Source organism: Triticum aestivum, chromosome 2B, assembly GCF_018294505.1.
Source record: "Triticum aestivum cultivar Chinese Spring chromosome 2B, IWGSC CS RefSeq v2.1, whole genome shotgun sequence".
In the NCBI taxonomy this organism is placed as follows: Eukaryota; Viridiplantae; Streptophyta; class Magnoliopsida; order Poales; family Poaceae; genus Triticum; species Triticum aestivum.
This window is the reverse complement of record NC_057798.1, coordinates 125,331,224-125,336,479: the sequence shown is the minus strand read 5'-3', so window position 1 is coordinate 125,336,479 and position 5,256 is coordinate 125,331,224.

Here is a 5,256-nt window from a genome sequence, read left to right as displayed (position 1 = left end):
ACGACTCAAGTAATCTATTCAATAGGCTCCGAGGAGCGAGATATTACAAACATGGGTCTCATGACCCAACATTCAGAGCATACAAATCAAAGCACAAGCGGAAGCTATCATGTCTGGGTACAGACATCTATAAATGAAAAAGGCTGAGAAGCCTGACTATCTATCAGATCCTGCCGAGGGCACAAGATCGTAGCTGAGGTATCAAGCTAAACGTCGAAGTCCACGTGAAACTACTAGCGAGACTGAAGTCTCTCTGCAAAAACATAAAATAGGCAAACGTGAGTACAAATGTACCCAGCAAGACTTACATCAGACCTATCTACATATGCATCATTATCAACAAAGGGGTGGTGGGGTTTAACTGCAGCAAGCCAGCTTTGACTCGGTGGCTATCCTAACTACGACTGCAAGCGACTCTTTTGAGGTGGCGCACACGAGTCCACATATTCACCATATCAATACACCACTATGGATCCGCTCCCGTCTCCCTACGAGAACGCCATCCATAGCACTCACGCTTATCTTGCGTATTTTAGAGTATCCACTTTCACTTGTCTATGAACTGATATAAGCAACCCAGAAGTCCTTTTCCGCGGACACGGCTATTCGAATAGATCATAGTTAACCCTGCAGGGGTGTACTTCTTCACACACGCTCTCACCACTTACCGCCGTTTACACGACATGTACTCGGCAACCTTCAAGCGGAAGCCCAACGTGGGTGTCGGCCACGGCCTGCCTAAACACTCAAGTCTCTAGTCCAGGTTTATCGCCTATTCGGGTTCCATCCATGAGGAGATCCGGCCGGAGTTTCGCTCACAGCCCCAAACGATGTGTACAGGGTTCCGTGACACCAAACGGGTGCCCGGTTTACCCGGCCACGTGCCTACCGCATCACAGCCCACCCCTACGGTCAGCGTTGTCCACGGCCTCCAACATACTACAAACACCAGAAACTACTTGCAACTCCTGGACAGAGGACAAGGGTGATTAAGAAGCCGAGAGGGTCCATTGGTTTCGGGCCCAATGCGTGGTAGTAGCTGAATCATGGATCACAAACACAGAACTCAGTTCCTGAGGACGGCTGCAATGAGACAACCCACCATGTACTCCTACATGGCCTCTCACCGCTACCTTTACCAAATCGTGTTCACACACTTAGCTCTCACACAGTAGGACATGTTCACACGCCTCTGATTCATCCCCGATGAATCAGACCTGACTCAACTCTAAGCAGTAGCAGGCATGACAAGCAAACATGAATGAGTAGGCACATCAGGGCTCAAACAACTCCTACTCATGCTAGTGGGTTTCATCTATTTACTGTGGCAATGACAGGTCATGCAGAGGATAAAGGGGTTCAGCTACCGCAGCAAGTAACAGATGAATCGGTGTTGTCCTAATGCATTAAAAGAGAGCAGGAGCGAGAGAGTAGGATTGTATCAGAATGAACAAGGGGGTTTTGCTTGCCTGGCACTTCTGAAGATAACATTGAGTCTTCGTCAGTGTCAACGATCGCATCATCGGTGTCACGTCTATCGAGAGGGGACAATTACCGGCAAATACAGAAAAGACACGATCAATGCAATGCACAATATGATGCATGCTATGACATGGCAATATGAATGTGTTTTGGGCTAATGCACCTAAAACCAGATTAAATGAAGTTGGTTTGAATCCAAGATTCAAATTCAAACTCCGTATGGGGTTATTTAAATGTCATTCACTTCATTTGTCCTAAACAGTAGTGATAAGTTGTTCTAACATGCATGAAAATGGTACAAATGGATTCCTTGAATTTTTCTGATAATTTTTCATATATAATTTATTAAATTTGGAGTTACGGTTAATTTTCTATGAATTATTGAAGTTTAGGGCATTTTCTGGAATTATTAAATCATTTAAGATATTAAATTCCAGAAAATACTTATTGCGTCAGCCTGACATCATCATGACGTCAGCAGGTCAACAGGGCGCCTCCAGGTCAAACCTGACGTGTGGGGCCACACGTCAGTGACACAGGAGCTAATCCCGGTCAAACCCAGCGCTGACTGGGGTTTGACCAGGGGTGGGGCCCGCTGTCAGTGGCCTAGTGGGTGATTAGCGGGGTAGTTAGTCCCTAATGACCGGCCACATCAGCTCCTGCCGGAGTTTCGCCGGCGGCGACCATTCCGCACGGCGGGGGAACGCCAGACTTGCGCTAGGGGCATCGGATCGACGCGCCAAGGGCACCAGGAGGTAGCCCGCGCCCGTGTGCATCTAGGGGAACCAACGGGAGGTGCGGGGGTGGCCGGGGTTCGCCGGAGGCGAGCTCGCGGCGGCGGCCGGAGCTCGGGCAACAGCGGAGATGGCGCTATGGTGCATGGGAGGAGGGGCTGGTGGGCGCTACGGCCTCCTGGGAGTTCTCTGAGCACAGCGGTGTGCTCGGATTCGAGCTGTGGTGGCTCTAGCCACGCCGGCGATGAGGCGCGGCGGCGGCGAGCTTCGGGCACGGCAGCGCTAGCGCTAGGGAGCGTGCGGAGCGACGGGAAAAAGGGGCGAACGGCAGAGGAGCTCACAGCGGTTCCGCAGGGTTGGTCAGTGGGCTCGGGGATGTCCTGTCGGCGGCGAATCGAACGGCGGCGAGCTTCGGTGGCCGGCGACGGAACGGCGATGGTGGCGGCGTTGCGGGGCTTCCGGGGGGCCGTGGGTCGGTGGGGAGGAAGGAGGGGGTCGAGGCGGAGCTCGCAAGCACAGCGAGGGGTCGAGGGGGAGACGGTGGGTGCGGTGGTGCTCGTCGGTGGCGGCGGCCGCATTCGGTGAGCGAGAGGGAGAGGCGAACAGGGGGGGAAGAGGGGCACGGGGAGAGGGGAGCGGTGCAGGGGGTGCGTGGCGTCGTCCGGGGCGTCGCTGGGGAGGCCAGGGAGGAAGCAGGAGGTGGCTAGGGGGGGGAAGCAGGAGGTGGCCGGGGCAGCGTCGGCGAGCGCCACGCCTCGCCTCTGCTCGTCCTCCTGGCAGAGGAGGAAGAGGACAAAGGAGGAGGAGGTGGGCTGGGCTGGGCCGCGGGAGAAGCTGGGCCAGGCAGGTAAGCAGGTAAGCGGCCCAGGTGGCCTCTCTCCCCTTTTTTTCTATTTTGTTTTATCTTTTCTATTTCTGTAGTTTTGTTTTTGATTTGTTTTAAATATCAAATCATTTTATAAAATCCTGGAAATAAATATGGGTGCTTTCTGAATTATTCCAGTGACCCTTATCAATTTCCAACATTTATTTGAGCATTTAAAATATTTATAGTATTTAAATGCCCAAAGTCAAATACAATATGATTTAATTCAAAAATCCAAAAATGACCTAAGGATATATTCATCATTTTTGGCAGAGGTTTCCACCTTAACCAGAAATCATGAACTTTTCTTAGGGGCCTTTTGGGTTTATTGAAAAGATTTTAACTTACCCTAGTTGAGTTGATTTAATGCTAGGGTTTGAACATCCCCATTTCAATTTTAGGCAAAATTTAAACATGATGCAACACATGACTAGCTAGCTCAGAGCATTACCAGAAGCTAGGGATGTGACAACTCACCCCCACTAAACAAGAATCTCGTCTCGAGATTCAAGCGTAGGGTAAGGTGAAAGGTAAACGCAACTAGTATAATCTTCATGATCCAGGGTGCACTTCAAATGAACGTTGATTTGAACACCATCATTGTCTTGTCGTCTTGCTCTGAGAACTTCAGCTAATCATGACAAGAAGAGGAAAGGAAAACTCTAGAACAATCGATCTTCGAGAAGACCGAACAACTTAGGATCAACTCATGGGATGAGATATAGCAACATCTCTTGAGCTGAGAGACGAAGCACAGATCCGAAGAAATGGAGTAAGACAAATGACGAGGGTTCGCTAAGTAGACAACAATTCCAGACTTAAGAATGTGGCGATCGGTTGTCAACGTAGCGAGGAGTTGGATTGCCATGATACCACAACGAGGCATCTTAGGGATGGTGACTCGTGGATATATCCCCTTAAGTGGCAAAAAGAATTACCTTTGATTCAAAGATCATTGAAACTCTTTATACCAGCATAAGGCAATTCACAACGATCGTTTGGAGGGGGTCTGTAGAATGGCATACTCGGACTTGGATGATGTGGGTTACCTTGTTGAAGACAACGTAATGGATGAATTTGCTTATCACCGGAGGTGGAAGAGACCCATGGTAGAATGGCACATTGGCGGTGCAAGCTGGGAACAAAATGCAAATGCTGGGAATGATTCTGGTAACTGGGGAAGAACCCAACAATAAAGAGTGAATTCACTGTTGGAGTGGTTATAGCATAACCGAAGGGACTAGGAGCAATCCCGGTTAGTGCCGGCGATAACACCTAACGCTTGTGCGTGCTCTCAAGAACTTGAGCAATTCCATAATCATCAAGGTTTTACCAACATCCGTGTCAAGGGTCCGATAACACAACTTACTACCATGATGAATGGTGATGGAGGATGCAGATGCAAAGGAAGATAACACCTTCTCAGATTTCACCCTTGGCGGGGCCAAGGAAATAAAATCTGGATGATCGACCGAGAGACATTTAGCACTCCGCTTCTAATGTTCTCCTTGATGTGCTAGTGTAACCCATTCATAGATATGGTTTGATATCTAGAACATCAAGTAAAGGTCGGACTTCGGGAACACAAAGATCCATAGGGGCAACTAGGGAGTAAATCCTACGAAATCCCTATGGGGAGGTGGCCAATTCCATCAAATAAGATACTATAATAATAGGTCTACCGGATGGGTGTGTTGGCCACGACATCCACCTTACCGGTTATCGAGAGACCAATATTATAGTTCTTGGGAAATGTTCCAACCCATCATATCTGCCTAAGATTCAGATCTGGTTGGTGTCAGGATATTCCAGACTCATCGAGTCTAGGAAGAAAAATAAAAGTTTGCAACACAAATCGACGAGATGACGTTGCAAGATTCTCGGGAGACGAACTACGATAGCAAGCTCCAAAACATGAGCTGGTTCTGCTACGAACATGTGAACATGTTGTCCAAGACAAGCATGACCACAAAGTAGTCTTATAATAAAACACTACCGAATTCAGGAGGGGAACCATCATCGAGGATATCGAAGTCCTTGCATAAGGTATACTCTTAAGAAGGAACTTCTTCTCCTTGAACAATTCAATCAGTGGCTTGGTGTGCTAGGGACACATATAGATTGAAGGTTGCAAGTCTTCAAACCACAGAATTCTTCGCACGTGTGCATGACTGA